The 19,300-nt window shown below is 40.6% G+C and overlaps 1 protein-coding gene across 13 annotated transcripts in view; it reads left to right on the top strand.

The window, feature by feature from the left end:
* Kansl1 (KAT8 regulatory NSL complex subunit 1) overlaps positions 1-19,300 on the top strand; it is a 138,293-nt gene that overhangs the window by 20,346 nt on the left and 98,647 nt on the right. For 2 of the 13 annotated variants that reach the window (XM_076543508.1, XM_015994849.3), the window contains exon 1: positions 4,242-4,669. The exons of 9 other annotated variants lie outside the window; for them this stretch is intronic. The gene's annotated coding sequence lies outside the window, so the exon portion shown is untranslated. Of the gene's footprint in view, positions 1-4,241; positions 4,670-5,425; positions 5,571-19,300 lie in introns of those variants that run through there. 2 more of the 13 variants (XM_042282942.2, XM_006970537.4) reach the window with 2 other exon arrangements.

Genomic DNA, 19,300 nt, shown 5'->3' with positions numbered 1-19,300 from the left:
AGTTTTGTTTGTGCCTAGGCTGGCCCAAAAGTCACTCATTATATAACCTAGGCTGTCCATGAACTCTTGATCCTTCTGTCTTACTTCCCCATACTAGGATTACGATGTGTGGTATCTACCTAGTAAAGTATTTCTTTTTTGAAAACTTATTTTAGATTTCTTTCTTTTATGTGTCTGAGTATTTTGCTTGCATATGCATGACTATTGCTTTGCAGAAGTCAGAAGAGGGTGTTGGATCCTGTAGCTAGTGCTATGGACGGTTGTGAGCCATTATGTGGGTGCTGGGAATCAAACCTTAGTCCTCTGCAGCCATGTGTGTAGCCCGTCTTCTTCCTCTGTTTTAAGGTAGGGTCTGGGTGTGTGCATGAGGCTGGCTGTGCTTGAACTCAAGTAGCTGAGGTTCTAGACAGCACCAGATACCTGGATTTTCTCTTCTTTGATCATAGAAGAGTGATTCAGTTAGCTATTATATGGTTTTGCTATGTGCTTGAAATTAGTTCATTTGGAATAATTTTCTTAAATTTGTGTCTTAATGTGATTGTAGGAATTAGTTTGGAATATGGTTGAAAATAATACTGAATTTTGTATTTTTGTCAGTCTTAACACAAAAATGAAAAAAACTGTTGAGGAAATTATTTGGATTTCTTAGTAAATGAATGACAGAGATAAGATAGGGACTTTAGCATTTCCTGAATTCTAGTTATGTTCTCAGTAACATAACATCTCTTTGATAATTTTGTACCCTTGATGATTTGTTAGATGTCTTCAGGTTTCATCATCTGAACATGTGATTTTTGTGTGGGTTTTGCAGTGTGTGTCTCTCTAGGAATGGTTTGAATTAGTTGTTCCTCTACCCTCTATCCAAGTGCTCCCAGAATCTTGTTGCTATAGATACCTTCTCTGCCAGGCATGGTAGTGCCTGTGATCCTACCATTTGGGAGTCAGGGGCATGGGGGTTCATGAGCTCATGGCTAGCCTGACCTACATGGAGATACCCTGTCTCAAAGATGGCAGTTTTGTGTTTTGTTACATAATTGTGTTTATTTTGGCAGAAGTATTTCTGATTTTATTACAATATTTGTTTAAATTAACATCCAAACAAGTTCTCTCTCTCTCTCTCTGTCTCTCTCTCTCTTTTTCCTTGAGACAAGGTCTCTCTATTATATAGCTCTGGCTGTCCTGAAACTCACTATGTAGACCAAGCAGGCCTCGAACTCAGAAAGATCACCTGCCTCTGGAGTGCTGGGATTAAAGTTTTTTTAATCATACCTAGGTAGTTTTTTCCTTTTTATTCAAATAGCTTCAGACCTTTCTTTCTTCTCTCTCTCTCTCTCTCTCTCTCTCTCTCTGTCTCTTATTTAGTATATGAATGCTCTATTTCCATGTATGCCTGCTGGATGGACAGAAGAGGGAATCAGACAGAACATGACATCAAATCCTATTATAGATGGCTGTGAGCCATGAGCCACCATGTAGGTGCTGGGAATTGAACTCAGGACCTCTGGAAGAATAGCCAATGCCCTTAACCACTGAGCCATCTCTCCAGCCCCCTGCTTTAGACATTTCTTACTCTATCAATGTATGTTTTTCTGTATGCCTAGAACCCAAGAGTCAGTGGCTTAAGAAAGAATGGTTAGGCTGGGGAGTTAGCTCAGTGGATAGGAGCACAATGTACAAGCACAGTGATTTAAGTTTACACACCTCTGGCCTCCTTATGGCCATGTGCATTCACATATGTAACATGTGCTTCCCCAACACAGAAACATACACAGAGACAACAGAGGTGGGGTTTGGGGATGGAATGACCCTTTCTAAGAATGATGTACTTTTCTATTGGAGGGAATAGTGTTATTTTTCAAAATCCCTAGGTTTGCTATGCTATCAGAGCAGATTTTGTTTTGTTGTATTTTTAGAGTTGGCAACTGACTTATGAAAAAATTATTGATTTATTTAGACACAGTTTTATGTATCGCATGCTAGCCTTGAACTCTCTGTGTAGTAGAGTTGGAATTTCATGTTTGGGTCATCGTGTCTGGAGCATGTAATGACAGAGATTGGCTGGGATTTTGTGCATGCTAAGTAAGCATTCTGCCAATAATGGAGTTACCCTTCCTGGCCCAGGCTGGGATTATATTCAGGATTTTCCTGCATTAGACTCCTGAGTAGTTGAGATTACAGTGTGCCATTGTGGTGGCTTGGGTTGAATTTTAATGCTATCTGAGGAGGAAAGTTGTCTTAATTTTTAAGTGGGGTTAATAAAGGGGAAGCTCGGAGGCAGAAGCAGCCGGATATCTGAGTTCAAGGCCAGCCTGGTCTACAGAAGGAGTTCCAGGACAGCCAAGGCTACACAGAGAAACCCTGTCTTGAAAAACAAAGCAAAACAAAAAGAAAGGGGTAGGGAGAGCTATACCTTTTTTTTTGAAACAGAGTGCTGGGGCCAAAGGTGTGCGCCACCACTTCCCGGGCTTGTGTTTATGTTTTTAATCAGCCTTCTCAAGCATTGTTTTTCTGGGGGAATTTTTTTTTCTTCATTTTGGCGCCCCACCCCCATTCTCGGCTCCTAGTGCTTCCTCTCTTCTCTGTACCTTGTATACCAGCAGTCACATGGCCCTTGTTAGTTTTTGAGACTGGTTTTCATATGACTCTATCTGGTCTTGAACTTCCAATGTCTAGATGTATAGCCAGGGCTTGAACTTCTAATCTTCCTGCCTCGACCTCAGGATTGATTGAATTTCATGAGTTGTCACCATGCCTGGCTGTTGCTGGAGGAAATTTTTAAAAAGAAATGTATTTCTCTAAAGATTTGTGTCCATAGTTGTTCACCTTGAATGCACTTGTTTATAAAATTGGTGCCTTTTTTTGTTTTGACAGGTATACTGTGGTTTAGGTTGATTTGGAACACCAGATTGTCCTCCCTACCCCACTTATATATTATAGGCATGCACCAACGTGCTTGAGTTAGATAGTGAAGTTTTGGTTGTTGGTGGTGTTTTTTGTTTTGTTTTGTTTGTTTGTGTGTGTTTTTGAGACACGGTCTCTGTACCCAGCCTGAGCTGTCTTAGAACTCACAATGTAGACCAGGCTGGCCTTGAACTCACAGAGATCTATCTGCTTCTACTTGCCTAGTGCTGAAATTAAAATAAAAGGCTAGCTAGATGACCAAGTTTTTAAGAGTTGGGATAGTAACCAGATTATGTTATGAGTTTCTTTCACTAATATTTAAGTATACATCGCAGAAAGTGTTGCCTTATTTGGTATTTTCATTGTTCTAATTTGGATTTCATAATCTTCAGATTGTGGCTCTCGTTCGCCATCTGTTGGTCCTGGAATTATGTATAAACATCTTCTGTGGCATTACCATTTATGTGGATATTTATCTATATTATATATGTATATAGTTAAACAAATCTTACCGAGATTATAAATTTAAAAGCCCAGATCTTTTCTGGATGTGTATGTAAATATGTATACATCTATCCGCTTATCCCTGTGTAATTTGACCTTGGGACTCTATACTGCCTCCTGCCTTTGATAGTTGAGAACCAAGATTATGCTTGAGAGTGTAGTTAATAAAAAATACAGAAGGAAACTCAAGAGAAATATAGATGCAGATGTTGCACAGAAGCCTGGTGAGTTATTGACTTTGAGGGCTGACAAAATGTTCTGTAACGAGGCAGATTTTTTTTTTTTTTTAAAAGATGCTACAGTGACACATAACACCGGATACTGGTTTTGGTAAACCACACAAAAAAGTACTGAGCATTTTGCATCTTCCTTTTGGTAGGCTTTACCCTTCTCATTTGCTGAGTTTGGTGATTTAGTTGTTGCAACCAATTTTGCTATTTGATTTTTTTAGTCCTAGTGATCATTTGGCATCTTTAGCTTTAAAGTGTGGTATTTTTTTACTTTTGTGTATGTGGCACTTTGCATTATATTGAGCTTCTTAAATCCAGAAAAAAAAATTCTTATTAAGACCTTATTTGGAAGAAATAAATATTGTGCCGACAAACTAGTTGTCATGAGGAATAAGATGCCACCACTTTTAAGCCAACGCTGGTTCCTACATGACAAGTTTGTTTTTGTTGTTCATTGCTAAAGTTTTAGCGGGGCAATGAACTTTTAATTCAGTGGTAGCAGGAAACGTAAATATCATTGTGTGATGAATGCCTTTTTGCCTATTTTGGCGGATCTGGCAAACCACGAAACCTAAAACAAAACGTGGGGTTCTTAACGAAAACTACAGTTCCCAGCTGGCCCGGCGCTGGTGGGCCATCACTTCCCCTTTGGCTCCCAGCTGCCCCTGCCCGGGCTAGCCCGGAGTCGGCCCTAGCTCGCGCCTGCGCAATGGCGTCCGCTTATTTTTTGGTTTGGCGGCTGCGGAGCGTGGCGCTAGGGCTAGCAGCCAGCCGTGTGCTGCAGTATACAGAGCAGGGTGTAGGACAAAGGGCGGGTGGCAGAGACCGCGTCACTGGTCAGGGAGCTTCCTGCCCGGCTCAGAGCACGGTTGGCCCTGGGGTAGTGTGGCGGCAACAGCTTCCTTCGTTCACTGTACACACAGTTCTTCGCTCACGTCCTCTGGCTCTACCGCGCCAGTCCGCCCTCCCCTCATACCGGCGCGCTGCACCGCCAGCCCCAGTGCGGAGGGAACGTGACGGCGTCCGCGCCTCAGGTTAGCCTCACCTCGGTCGGAGCGAGGGCCCGCACCGCTTGCCGCAGTGCCGCGTGCCGCTGCCGCACGTACCAGGCAGCGGGCTTCGGCTTCCGCAAACAGAGGTGCAGAAGCAGCGGCCGCGGCGAGGAGCCATGACTGAGGCGGCGGCGGCCGCGCCTCCTGGCAGCCCGCGGGGGCGGCGCGGCGGGCGCCCCCTGGCGGCGCGCCGGGGCGGAGCGGCCCGCCGCAGCCGCAGCCGGCGGAGGCGCTGCTGTCCCTCCTCCCCGTGTCCCCGGCACTCGCCCGCTCGCTTGCTCGCTCCATTCTCCCTCCGCTTCAGATTAAAGGGGGGGAGGGAAAAGGAGCTCGGCCGCCATTTTCCCAGTGCCGCCGCCGCCACCGCCACCGCTCGCCGAGCCGGCGGGAGAACCAAGCGCCGTAGCGAAGCCGACTCGTCTCGCCGCGGCGGCTTGGGGGGCGGCTGAAGCGCGCTCCCCGGCCGGGAAGAAGCACCCGGGGTGGCGACCGGGGTGCGGGCGCGGGCTGCAGACGGTGGCGCTTGTTTGTGCGGGGCGGGGGGGGCGGCTTTACCCTCTGCCCCCGCCCGCCCGCCGGGGCTGCGGTCCCCGGCCGTGCCCAGGCCCCGCCGGAACGGAGGAAGGCCGGAGAAAGGGCTCAAAAGAGAAGAAAAAGCGGCCGCTCCCCGCCGCCGCCTTCCCCTCCCCCTTCGCCTCGCCCCCCCGCCCGGAAAGTCAGGGCGGCTCCGGGCGCCGGGGGGGAGGAGAGCGGCGGGCCGGGCCGGAGCCGCCGCCGCGCGCCTCCGCCCGCTGGTCCTCGGCGCCCAGGCCGGGGGGCTGTTTGCAAACTGCGCCCATTTTGTGGGGCCGAATCCGCCCGGGCTACGCTCCTCCATCACGTGGTAGGTGCTGCTGCTGCTCCTTTCCTCCTCCTCCCGCTGCCCTTTCTCCTTCTCCTCGCTCTCCCTGTGGCTCCCATTTCTCCCTCTCTTTGTTAGTTGTAACTAGAAAGACAGGGCAGGGGAAGAAAAATCCCCGGAACTTTAAATGGCCTCTCCGGGCTTCCCCGCTGCGGGTCCTGGCTGGGAGTCGCCCCAAGGGCGGGGGTGTGCGGGGGCCCTTCCCCACCAGCTGCCGCCTCGTTCGCCGGGCTTTCCTTTGGCGTTCTATTTAAAAAGGCGGCCTGGAGAACATGGTTTATTTCCGTAAAAAAAAGAAAAAAAGAAAAAGAAAAAAGAAAGACCAAAAACAAACTCTTGCTCTTCCCTTGAACTTCTCTTGACTGCAAAAGGCCTTTCTTTGCTCGAACACGTCTTGTATGTCTCTCACGGTTTGTATCGCAACTCTGATTGTTAACATTTTTTGTTGCTTGTATATTGAGGTCATTTGCGTTTTCGGATCTGCTCTCAGGCAGACCTTTTTTTTTTTTTTTTTTTCTTTGTAACTAAAGAGGAAGAGGCATTTATTTGCTTTTAAGTGAGTTGGAATCTTACTGTTTTTGAGGGGGGCCTTTTTTCCGCCTGACGATCTTTTGAGTCTCAGCAAATAGTTTATAATTGTTTTACATATTGTAAACAATCCTGCTCCCATGTTTTACCTAGAAATCCTTTTGTTTTCCAATGTTGGAATCCCAATGTGGATTTTTAGAGAAACTCGTTACTTAACTATTGCTTATTGATTGCCTTAGGGGAAAAGGGGTGACATGATGGCGCCACTTTAAATTGCTCTTTCCTCCGCCTGTTTTTTCCTCCTTTATCCTGGAGGTCACTGGAGCATTTTCCCGTGACCTATTAATAAAACCGCACTTGAGGGTGTTAGCTGTACAACTCCTGGGGGTTAGAACATTCGGTACCTAAAGGATCGAGAGACCCGAATCCTGCAGTCCCCAAAGTTAAGAGAAATCTCGCTAGTCCTCCAACCTAGCTTCCCTCCCCTCCATTCACAATCCTGGTGTTGCCATATCCTTCGTCACGTGGTTAGCAATCAGCGTGGGGTTTTTTGTTTGTTTGTTTGTTTTGGGGGTATATGTTAATAATTTTAATTGTAGCTAGGGAAGCGTTCCTCTGCCTATTGGGGAGATCACAATGCTTCAGGTTCTTTTTTTTTTTTTTTTTGATACATTCGGAGAACATTTTAAAATAAACGATAAAATTACATAATCCTTGCCTTGCATAATCATGATATAGTTACAGAACTTCTTCTCAAAACTACTTTCAAGTAAGGAAAATCGTTACATTAAAATGACTTCTGTTTCTTAGAATGGTCTGTAGTTTGTATTTCCCCCCGTTTTTGTTTTTGGTTTAAAGGTTATTTAAAGTGTTATTTAAAGTACCAGTATTTACAAAGGCATAAAGTGGGCGTGTTTCCCTTCCCCCTCTTCTATGAGCTGTACTTGGTTCCTTGTCTTAGATACTCTCACCAATTTAGAAATTTTCAATTAGCTGCAGGTGTTGTCCGTTGAGGCTTTTTTTTTCCCCTAACAGTGGATACTTTGATGTGTTTCTCTGTTGCATTTTTGATAGAGAAGTTTGTAATTCTAGTTTTAGAAGCATGCTACTTGGTTACCTATTTCTTCATTTCAGTTTTCCACATAATTGGATAAATTCTAATTACCCAAAAGTACATTTTTCTTTTGTAGATAAGTTACTAAGTTTAAAAAGTAAAAATGAAAACGTGATTCTTGGGTATGGTTGGTCTGCTTTTTCCTGCCATGTATGTTATCAATGGCTTGAACCATTTTCTTTGCTAACAGTTACATCATGTCATGTGATAGGTGTAATGTGATGTGTTGTTCTAAAAATAAGGCAAGGTAAAAATGCTTGCCCCTTGGAAATTTAAAAAATGTATTATAAGTATGAGATAACGATCCTTAGTCATGGAATTCTGAATTGGATTCCCACTAGGTTTAGCCAACAAAGTGTGCAGATCTTTTGATCTTTAGAATATTCGGTGTGATTTGTTGTGACCTCAGAACTTGTGGTGGTTTGACTTTATTTTTGAAGTGTGAACTACTTGGAAACATTAGCTGTCACATAAATTCTTAACATCTTTATTCAGGTGAAGTTATCTTTGATAACTACCACAGTTAAGTATATGTGAAGCAAATATTTATGATTTGTTTCTCTACACAATTAAGAGCCATCAGTTACATATTATAGATTTTGAGATAAATTAGAGTTTTGGTCTTTCCACCTATAGGAATCTGGAAATATTGATTGGGTTGCTGCATCTGTCCTGAAAACCTTATTCAGACCATTAGTATCTGACTTTCATGCTTTACCATAATGTTAAATTTGCAGAGCACTCTTTGGTAAACTTACTATCTTGTTGTGGAAAGGTCTGGAAGCTAGAAAACAGTTTAATTTACTTGTGAACTTTTATCAAGATGAGAAGAAAAGAATATTGTATTTTTTTTCTCCTTCAAACATTACCAATACCTGTTCATCTCTAGTAATGCTACACTATAATCAGTGTTTCTACAGTATAGACCCTGGATTTTGGTGTGTGTGTGTTTGTGTGTGTGTGTTTTGTTTTGTTTTGTTTTGTTTTTTTTCTGAGACAGGATTTCTCTATGTAGCCCTGACTGTCCTGGAACTAACTGTAGATCAGGCTGGCCTCGAGCTCACAGATCCATTTTGCCTCTGCCTCCTCCTGAGTGCTGTGATTAAAGGTGTGTGCCACTATTCCCAGCTTGGATTTTGTTAGTTTGACCACAGATTTATTATTGTTGTTGTTGGTGGTGGTTTTTCAAAACAGGGTTTCTCTGTGTAACAGCTCTAGCTGCCCTGGAACTTGCTTTGTAGAACAAGCTGGCCTTGAACCCACAGAGATCTGCCTGCCTCTGCCTCCACAGTGCTGGGACAAAAGGTGTGCACCACCATGCCTGGCATTAATCACTTTTAAAGTGAACACATTTTAGGTTTGCTGTGTTTGATATGACCTGTTTCATGTATTCTGCTAGCATATGGCCTTTGTAGTTGGTGATACCTGTTTTCAAATGTACTTTAGTATTGAGTAGTTGTAGTTGTGAGTGAAATTGTTTCCTTATTTTAGAAAAAGAATTTTTGAAAACACTCTTTAAAACATTAATCTATGTAGCATATAGAAAGCTTTGGGTTTAAATAGTAATCCTTACTTTTTCTTATTTGTGTGGGAGTTCCTAGGGATCATCTCCCCCACCACCCTTTTGGTGAGGCAGTTAAGACAGAGAAATGCAAGTGACTTCCTGGAAAATTTTTGCATGTTATATATAATATATATTAAACATATATAAAAACACATTACTTCCAGTACCAAGATCCGTCTATTCCTTGATCTCGATGTTAAGGAATAGTGTAGAATTAAGTATGTGGTAGTGATAACTAACAGTAATCCCCTGGTTATTTCTATGACTCACAAGTCTTTCCTCAATGTACAAATAACATTAAAAAGATGTCACTTCCTATCTCTTCTGGCAGCCTTGAAATACTGATGACCTCGACTTGCAGTGCTTTCCTAATTCATATTGTCTTTAGTTGTCCAACTGAGTTTTGAGCTTACATTTTGGGGAATGGGAAGAATCAATAAGAGCCCTACTTTGTGTGACTAATTACTGTACTCTGGTTGTCTATAAGCTAGTATGAAATTTATTAGGTTAGAAATATAAATATGTCTATTCAGATTGAAAAATTATTCTTAATATAGATTTAAAGAAAATCAAAAAACAATAAAAGAAGTCTTTTTTAGGTAAAGGAAATGATCCAAATCTGTTTTGCACTAGACAGCAGGCCCACTATTGAGTCCACTTTTTTTTTTTTGAGACACCTGCACTGTATTCCATAAATTGAACAAGGAAAGGACACTAATGTAAAATATCCTTCCTGAGACCAGAACAGCCTAACCAAGGAGGAGCTTATTTAAAATGAAGAAAGGATACAAAGACAGGTCTTTTAAAATGAAACAGTGAAGATAATACTCTGGGATTTGTTTCTGTGTTTAGCTACAGGTCTGACCTCTTGGATATAGGGTATTGGAAAAACTTAGCTAGATAATAGTTGTGATTTACCAAAAAGCTTGGAATAGATTTTTTTTTCTTTATGTTAAGCTTTTTCTAACTTTTGATCGGGTAAAGGTAACCAACTTCCCATTAATAAAAAATAAACTTGAGAGCCATGTGGAATGGCACAAAGCCCTTAATCCCTGCAGAGGCAGGTGGATCTCTGAGTTTGAGGCCAGCCTGGTTTATATAGTAAGTTCCAGGATAGCCAGTGCTACATAGTGATACCTTGTCTCAAGAAAGAAAAACAAACTGGGGTATTCTGCAAGAAAAAATTTAATGATTATATATGAAGATTTTAATGAATGTTTTAAGCCTTTAGGAACCAAGAGGCTTTTTCAAGGTGAAGGGAACCTTTTTTAAATTTTTTCCAGGTTTTAAAAAAGATTTATTTTTATTAGCTATGTGTATGTTTGTGCCTTTGTGTGGGTATGTGAGAGTGAGTGTAGATGACTTTGGAGGCCAGTGGCATTGGATCCCCTGCAACTGAAGAATATATAGGTGGTTGTGAACTGCCTGATAGGGACTGTCTAGTCCATTTCTCTATCCCTCTTTTAAAGTCTTTAATCCTCTGTTGGCTGCTACAGTTTGGCAAATGCTAATTGTTTAATAAAAGTTGCTTTTCTTTTGTGGTGCTAAACTGTAATGCCAACTCCAGAGTTTTTCAAAACGTAGTCTATTAGGCAGGCCTCCAGCTCACTACGGCTAACTTAAGAACCTTGCATCAGCCTCCTGGGTGCTGGCTTATAGGTGTATGACAACATGCCCTACATAAAAGTTATTTTCCACAAGTCTGCTTTTCTAAGATTTCAAACCAGCTTCATAGAATTTGAGCATTTGAATGACTTCTACCAAAGAGTAATTTATGTAATTACTGGCTCTGAATTTGTTGTTGTTTTTTAAATCTAGTTCTAAGTGTCACCCTCACCTCCCAGAGTTTCTCTATAAGCAGCTCTGGCTGTCCTGAAACTTGCTTTGTTAGACCAAGCTGGCCTCAAACTCCCAGAGATCCGCCTGCCTCTGTCTGCCTGCGGAGGCACTGCCCTTCTAGTTCTAAACTTTTGTATTTAAATTTCTTCTCTGATGGCTTCGGGAAATGAAAAGTAGAGCTTAAATTCAGTGTAGTTTTTGTTACCAAAAGTTGTTACTTGAACCAGGAATCCAAACTGAGATTTTAGTTATAAGTTTAAGTACAGTAGATTCTGTTTTTCTTTAGAAAAAGTTGCTTCAGGGGCATGAACTTAATAATATCCCTCACCCTTTAATTTCTTAAAAAAAAAAAATAGAGCAATTTAAGGTCAGACCTGGTTAAATTCAGTTGGAGGGGAAATGTTGAGGAATAACAAGGTTGAGTAATTTGTTAAGATAAGAACCGATACCCAGGTACCTATGTGCTGTTTGGTCTTTATTGACTGCTTGTTAGTACTCAAGAGAGTGTGAAGAGGCTTAGGGCTAGTTTCGGAGGGTTTCTAACGTCTACTAGTACAGAGATTTTATAGAATGTGTGCATGCGTGTGTATTGTGTGGCAAGAGTGTAACTTAGTAGAATGCTTGCTTAGCACTTGTGAGGTCCTGCAGGGTTCTCTAGCATTACACACATACATATGCACAAAGAAATATTTAAGTCTTGAAAGTTTCACTTAGCTGTTTTTATGTGGAGAACAGAATATATGAAGACCTTAAGAAATGTATGTGTATATGTATATTTGTACATACGCAGTTTTTCTTGTAGTTGGTAATTTATTCCATACCATCTAGTCTTGGGCCTCTCAATAGAATAAAAGAAGGCTATTAGTATTAATTTTAACATTTCTCTGGCATTGGAAAAATGTGTTTTTTTTTGTCTGTTTGGTTTGTTTGTTTGTTTTTTTTAAATGAGACTGGTTTCTCCGAGTAGCCCTTGATGTCCTGAAACTTGCTTTGTAGACCAGGCTAGACTCCAGAGATCTGCCTGCCTCTGCCTCCTGAATGCTGGGATTAAAGGCGTGAGCCACCACTACCCTAGCTTGGAAAATGTTTTTGATCATAAATTCAATTTAAAGGGATAAAGTAGGTTTTGGTAGGATTTCTGGAATTTGACTTTAAATCCTTGGAAAATAACCCTTTTCAAATTTGCTTGGGCTTTTCAAGAAGTTTCTAATTTTATGACTGTTCAAAACCACTAGGTTTGTTAGAGATAAAAGTTCTGTGTGTTTGTATCTGTGAGCTAAAAACTGGTAAGGAATTTGAATCATGATAGAGTAGAAATAGATGAACATGGTTAATAGTTTGACTATATAATCATTCTTCAAAAAAAAAAAACATTCTGGGGCTGAAGAGATGGCTCTGGAGTCAAGAGTACTTCCTGTTTATGCAGAATCCTGGAGTTTGGTTCTCAGCATGCATGTCAGGTGGCCTCACAACCACCTGTAAGTCCAGCTCCAGGGAATCCAGTGCTGCCTTTTGGCCTCTATGGGTGTACACAGACATCTTAAAATTTGTCACATTCTTCTCTTTCTCTGTTTCCTTGTCTTATGCATAAATTGGATTATATTTCTTAGATGGTTTTATATTTTTAAAATTTAGCTTTTTTTTTTTTTCAGTGAAAAGATTGTGCATATATTTTCTGCACCAATAAAACTACTTCTGCTTGGTAGATCCCTAGAAGTATAGCTGCTAGATAAAAAGTTTGAGTAATTGCATTTAAGATTTGGTGGACATTGTCTTCAAAGTATAATGTAGCCAAATTTAATATTTAGTATAGTTCAAAGATTTCCCAAATGGTTGTCGAGCATATTTCTAATTCCAGCACTTAGGAGGTAGAGGCAGAGGCAGGCAGATATCTGTTTCTAGACAGGCCAAGGCTACGTAGTGAAACCTGTTTTAAGCTTACCAGTCTGGGTACAGGTATTTGGCTGTGTGAATGAGTGGAACTTGAGATTGAATACAGGGTTTATCCTGTATTCAGTTGGTAAATACTTACTAGATTGTGTCACCTCATGATCAGACATTTCCATTAACTTTCTCCTAGTGGATCTGCATCTGATTCTTTCAGTGTATTGGTATGCCATTCTGCTGGCATGTGCTGCTTGTAGGAAATAGATTTAACACAAACCATACTGTCTGTTTAAGAAATGCATAGCATAAGGAGTGATAGGATGAAATCTGTGAATTTATGTTATGCTGGCTGCTATTGCCCAGAGTGTCAGCAGAGTACAGATTATGAGGCTGGAAGGACAGATCTTTAACTCAACCTGGAAGGAATGAGGCATACTTGCATGACTTTGTTATTTGGAATTGAACCTTGAAAGAGCAGAATAGGTAAACATAAAGGAGGAGCATGAAAGAGCCTGGAATTTTGTATGTTCTGGTGAGTGTAGTGAGGGTAGAGTGTAGAGAGCTTCAGATAATGATGAATGCTAAGGGAGTAGATAGAGAATTTGAAATGTATCCTTAGTCTAAGCACCACATAATATTCAGATTTGATTTTCCTCCTTCCCTCTCTTGCCTTTGATAGAGTCATGATAATAGAGGCAAGATTGGAAGCTTGTTGAGACTGGATAGAAAAAGGATGAAGAGCTGGAGGTTATTACTACTGCTGCCTTAATTATTGTACATAATGAGGTTCTGAAGTAAGGCCAGTGGCACTAAAGATATAGTGAATGTGATGATCATTCTGCCCACGGAACACCTTTCCACTTTGCTTTTAAAAATTCAGATTGTTCTGCACTGCTTCTTTGTTTCAGGATGGAATTGCTTTTTGACCCACCTGTTCAGCTCAATTGTCTATCTTAGGGAAAGTGGGGTAAACAGATTGCATGTCCATTGCAATACTTTCAGGGTCCTTAAGCCTGTGAGTTGCTTACCTTGTGTCTTCATGAAGTGGAGTAAGCTGTGCCCACCCTTAGAATCATTCAGGATGTCTTCTGTCTTGGAAACTTCCCTTAAACCCTTCAGACAAAACACAGAAAACTGTCTTCACACCTAATTTACATCTTATTTTTAGCATTAATGAGGTTGTACAATTTTTAGTGCCTCTTGTAGTCTTTATGATTTGGGCTTGACATTAGTAGACATGTAAAGATGTGTTTGTGTTAGAAGGTAAACCACTGATTGAAATCAGAATTCATTTACATAGGGGATATTTATTGAAGGACAGAAATTGGTTTTGAGTTTGATGAAACAGTTTTTTTTTTTCCTTTCTTTTTGGCATAGAATGCTGGCTTGTATGAGCTATTTGTGTACTGCTGAATTCTACTTAGACCTGTTTCCTCTACAAAGCCTACCCTGACTACTTCTGCCTGTATCTGAATCCCTTAATGTGTTTTCCTTTACAGGGTCTTGTTATCCTTTGTGGATGCTTAGTCCAATGTTTTGATTGATATATGTATTTTAATAAATATGTATTGGAAATAACAGTTGGGTGTTCTTATTGACTTTCCTCTAAAGACTAAAATTTAAGTTTTAATGTCAAGCAGTTAAGGCCCTCCCGTGTTAAATCTAGCCTTGAACTCTACTTAGTATAATAGTTGTAAGCTTGTGCCTGAGGCTAGAGATGGCTCAGCTGTTAAGAGCACTTCCTGTTCTTCTAGGGCTTGGTTTGGTTCCTAGCACCCATATGAGGCTTCTCACAACTGTCTGGAACTTCAGCTCCAGGGGTTCTGACACCCTTTTCTGGCCTCCTTAGGCCTACAGGCACATAGGCACACCCATATATTCATGGATTAAAAAACAAAAAACTTTAAAGTATGAGTCTTTTAAAAGTATGAGATTTTTGCCTCTGCTACTTAGTAGTATGGCCTTGGGCAAATTGCTTATCTTGGAACGTCAAGTTTTCCTCATTCATAAAATCAGGGCAGTAGGATTTACTAAACAATGTTAACTGTGAAGATTAAATAAGAATATATGTAAAATAGAACATTGGCTGACAGTAAAGGGACATTTATTGTTAGTAAACAGCAGTTTTAGCATTTCCAGTTTGTGTGTATGTGTGTGTTTAGGCACACATGTACCATGGCATGTGGGTGTGCGTGTATTGGTGTGAAAGTCAGAGGACTATTCGTGAAAGTTGGGTCTCTGCTTCCACCATTTTACTCTGGGGATCAAATTGAAGAAGTCAGGCTTGGTAATAAGCCTGCTGAGCCTTCTCTCTGGCCCAATGAACAACACTCTTTATGACCTATACTCTAGTTACGATACTCTGAGTAATTATGAAACATTTTCAGTTAAGAGGCTCAGTTATCATAGGAAAGTATTAAGGTGGTCAGACTCACATTTTTAAAATAGTTTGTTACCCTTCTCTAGCACATTCTACAGTATATATGCACATGTTTTTATCTTTAAGACTACCACCGGGTGGTGGTGGCACCCCAAGCCTTTAACCCCATCCCAGTATTTGGGAGGCAGAGGGAAGCAGATCTCTCTGAGTTCAAGGCCAGCCTGGTCTATAAAGCTAGTTCCAGGACAGCCAGGGCTACACAGAGGAAAAAAAAAAAAAAGTGTATCCTGTGGTGTAACTTCTAGTTGCTTGATCACAGATCCCTGTAGTTGCTGTCTTCCTGAAACTATAGTACATTATCTGATTTATTCCAGCTGCTGTTTGGATCATCTTTCAAGTTCTCTCTTTGTCATTTGATTAGATTTTCTTTTTAACAAACTAGTTTGTATTTGAAGGTGATCTTGGGAACTCTTTAACTGTTTCCATGATGGTACTTAATGATTATACTATCTATATAAAGTTGGTAAACAGGTAAAAGAAAGAAACTATCAAGGAATTTTGCTTTTCTTAGAATTAATAAATTGGCAGTTGGGGAACATTTAGAAGAGAAGTTCTTGTGGAGTTTTTGGAGATGAAGTTTTGGACTAAAATATTTCAGATAGAGGTAGCAGTATAAGCAAAAATACCTAGTTTGAGGGTCTGTGGAGTGGGAGTTTCTAGGTCCATGATATCCTGATGGTTATTTTTAAGTTTTATTTTGAAGAACTTGAACTTGTGGGAAAAGCAGTGTAGCAACTTCAAGAGTATGGAAGTGAGGTGATAAAAAAAAAAAAAAAAGTAAAGCATAGGGGGCTGGAGAGATGGCTCAGCGATGAAGAGCACTCTCTGCTCTTCCAGAGGAACCGGGTTCAATTCCCAGCACTCACATCTGTTGGTAACTCCAGTTCAGAGGATCTGACACCCTCACACAGACATACATACAGGAGAAACACCAATGCACATAAAATAAAAACAAATCACTTTAAAAAAAATAGTAAAGCATAGTTTTCAGGGCTGAAGTAACAGGAAGTGAGTTGATGAGGGCCTGGGCTGCACTGGTAGGGTTAGTAATAGGATATGGCAAACATGAGCCTGAGAAATAATAAATGAAAGAATTTGATCATAAAGAAAGTGAAATTAGGATGGATGAGAGCTTTCTTTGTATGTTGTCTTTGTAAATATTACACTTTTGTATATACCATATATTTGAGTTTTATGTAGACTTCAGCCCCTTCACATTTCTGGTTTAAGTGTTGAATGTTTTGCTTTGATGACAACCTTAGAAGTTTTCATTGCATTGTAGTCATGTATTGATTAATGCTAGATCTCTAGATTTTTCCCCCTTTTTTCCTTTTTAACTTGTAAATCCGTCTAGTCAACTGGTCTCTCTAAGAACTCAGCTTACATTTGAGAAACTTAATGGTAATCCAGTTGTTTGAAGCCTAAGTAAATGCTGGCCATTCATAATCAAGCATCAAAATACCTTCCCAGTGTTTTTTTAAAAATTGCCTTTCTATTAATATGCTATATATTCAAGAACATTCTTCCTTTGTATTAATTGTTTGTATGTCCTGTTGTTTCCTAGAGCCTCGATTTTCTTCATGTTATTTCCTTTCACTAGAAAAGAACATTTTCTTGTCCTTATTTTTTCATGCTGAAATGTCACTAAATGTTTAGAGCTCAGTTGAAATCTTGCCAACTTTATATATACTTTTCTAACCTCCCTGCACTTAAAAAAAAGTGTTATTTAGTTTAATTTTTTAAAATTTTTGCTTTGTATAGAGTAATGAGGTAATGTTGAGAAAGTCCTGTTAGTAGAAGCCCCATTAGGGACAGTAGGATTTTCTTTCTTGCTTGATTTTTGCTTTCGTTTCCAGTGTTAGTTTGGTTGATTGTAATACTTGGCTTATTGGCTAGCCAGTGGCCTTAATCCTTCTACTTGGGTCTCTGTATGTACTTTTTTTTTTTTTTTTTTTGCCGGATACATGTTTCCAGGTAAGTCTTTGTGCACCCGAGTTTCTGACTAGGGAATTACAAGGAATAAAAGTGAGGCATTCATGTGTAGGTTCTGACTTAGATTACTCAGAAGAGTAGTGGGGAGAGGGCTTTGTTTCTAGTCAGAAGTTACTATTCTTAGGGAGTTGTGCTTTTGCTTTGCTGTCGTTGGGGGTGCACTTGACACATGTTTTTTTTCTTTTTCTTTCCAGAGAAGTCACTATTAAGTTGGAAATTCTGTCAGATACTCTGCAGTGCATAGGAATGTCTTTCATTCCCCACTATGACAGAAATTTCCAATCCAAGATGTTAGTAATGCTGTGGTTGAGAATTTGCCCCCTGGGTATATATTTTTGTTTTGCAAGTGCCACTTGTTTGTTTGTTTGTTTGTTTCTTGTTTGTTTGTTTTTTGTTTTTCTAGACAGGGTTTCTTTGTGTAGCTTTGGTGCCTGTCCTGGAACTCACTTTGTAGACCAGGCTGGCCTCCAACTCACAGAGATCTGCCTGCCTCTGGCGCCCCCTCCCCCCGCCATGGGATTCAAGGCATGCACCATTTACCGCCCGGCTTCCAAGTGCCACTTGTATTAAGGAGTTTGCCTTTGGAACTTTATCACAATTAAAAGTAATAGAATCACAACATAGAAGTCATGTAGTTACACTGTCCAGTCTTACATCCCTCAAAATGATGCTGTACATGCTATTAGTAGATTGTTTGTTTTGATTATTGAGACAAGGTTTCTCTGTGTTTCACAGAGATCTGCCTTCCTCTGTACTGGGATTAAAGGTGTACACCACCACCGCCCAGCTTATTAGGAGATTTAATAGAAACAGTTCTTTTTATTCAGTATGATGACAAACTGTGAATCAATCAGGGAAGCTTTCTAAGTTTTTTTTTTAATTGAAACTTTTTACATGTGTTTACATGTGTGCGTGCTTGTATGAGTCTGTGTACATGTGTGCCACGGTGCACAAGTAGAGGCCAGAGGAAAACCCATAGGAGTCTGTCCTCTCCTTTCACCATGTGGGTTTTCTGGGATCAAATTTAGGTGGTCAGGCTTGAGACTACTCCTTAATTGCTTAAACTATCTTGTCAGCCCTCCTTAAAGATATTTTCTGAATGGATTTTTCATCTTCCTGTCTTTAAAATACTGCTTTGGAATTGAGAAACTATTACCCAACTCTCCTTTCTAAAGCTAAAATACCTTGATTAGTTGATCCTTTGTTTCTACAAGCTTGATTCACAAAATTTATGTCAGTGACGGCGGGTTTTGCACAGCCAGGTACCACACAGTTCTTTGTGCTTTCGTTTTTTTGTTTTTAGATTTATTTACTTATTATGTATGCAGTGTTCTGCCTGCCTGCATGCCAGAAGAGGGTACCATATCTCATTACAGATGATTGTGAGCCACTATGTGGTTGCTGGGAAATGAACTCAGGACCTTTGGAAGAGCAGTCAGTGCACTTAACCTCTGAGCCATCTCCTTAGCCCCCCAGTTCTTTGTTTTTGCTTTTTTTCTGAGACAGGGTCTCGCTGTGTAGCCTTGGTTGGCCTAGAATAGAGATCTGCCTGCCTCTGCTTCCCAAATGCTGGGATCAAAAGCGTACACCACAACGTCCAACTGAGCCATCTGTTTTTGTCAGATTGTATTCTACTAGATGAGCTAAAAATAAACATACATCAGATTAGAATTCTGTGTATATAATTTGACTGTTACTTAGCTCCATCAATAAATTGAAAAATGTAATGTCAGCTCTAAATATACTGCTCAGGTGGTTATGAATATTATAGTTAATTATAGCTTTTAATGCCTTGAATTCTTTTTTTTTTTATTTTTTGTTCATTGGTGTTTTACCTGCATGTATGTCTGTGTGAGGGTGTCAGAAGCCCTGGAAATGGAGTTACAAACAGTTGTGACTGCCATGTGGATGCTGAGAATTGAACCCCAGTCTTCTCCATCCCCCATACCTTGATATCTTTGAAGAAAAGTGATTTATCACAATCTTAAAGTATGTATGAGTGTTTTGCCTGCATGTATGCCTGTGTCTCACTTGGATGCATGATGCGTGTGGAGGTCAGAAGAGGGTAATTGGATCTCCTGGAACTGGAGTTACAGTTAGGTGGTTTTGAGATGGTTTGATGGGGAATCAAACCCAAGTCTTCAAGAAGGGCAGCCGCTACTTTTGACCAATAAGCCATCTCTCCAGCCCCAACTTTGTTTTATTTATTAAAGGATTTCTGGTCCCTTTTTTCCCTTTAATTAAAAAGTTTATTATTGTATGTGTGCATATAGTGTGTGTATGTGGGGGCACACATGTGTTTCTTCCACCTTTACATTGATTCTGGGAATGAACTCTGATCAGTGCCT

Source organism: Peromyscus maniculatus, chromosome 8 (genome assembly GCF_049852395.1).
Source record: "Peromyscus maniculatus bairdii isolate BWxNUB_F1_BW_parent chromosome 8, HU_Pman_BW_mat_3.1, whole genome shotgun sequence".
NCBI classification, from domain to species: Eukaryota; Metazoa; Chordata; class Mammalia; order Rodentia; family Cricetidae; genus Peromyscus; species Peromyscus maniculatus.
The sequence above is the reverse complement of the archived record's forward strand: the minus strand, read 5'-3'. Positions and strand labels throughout refer to the sequence as shown.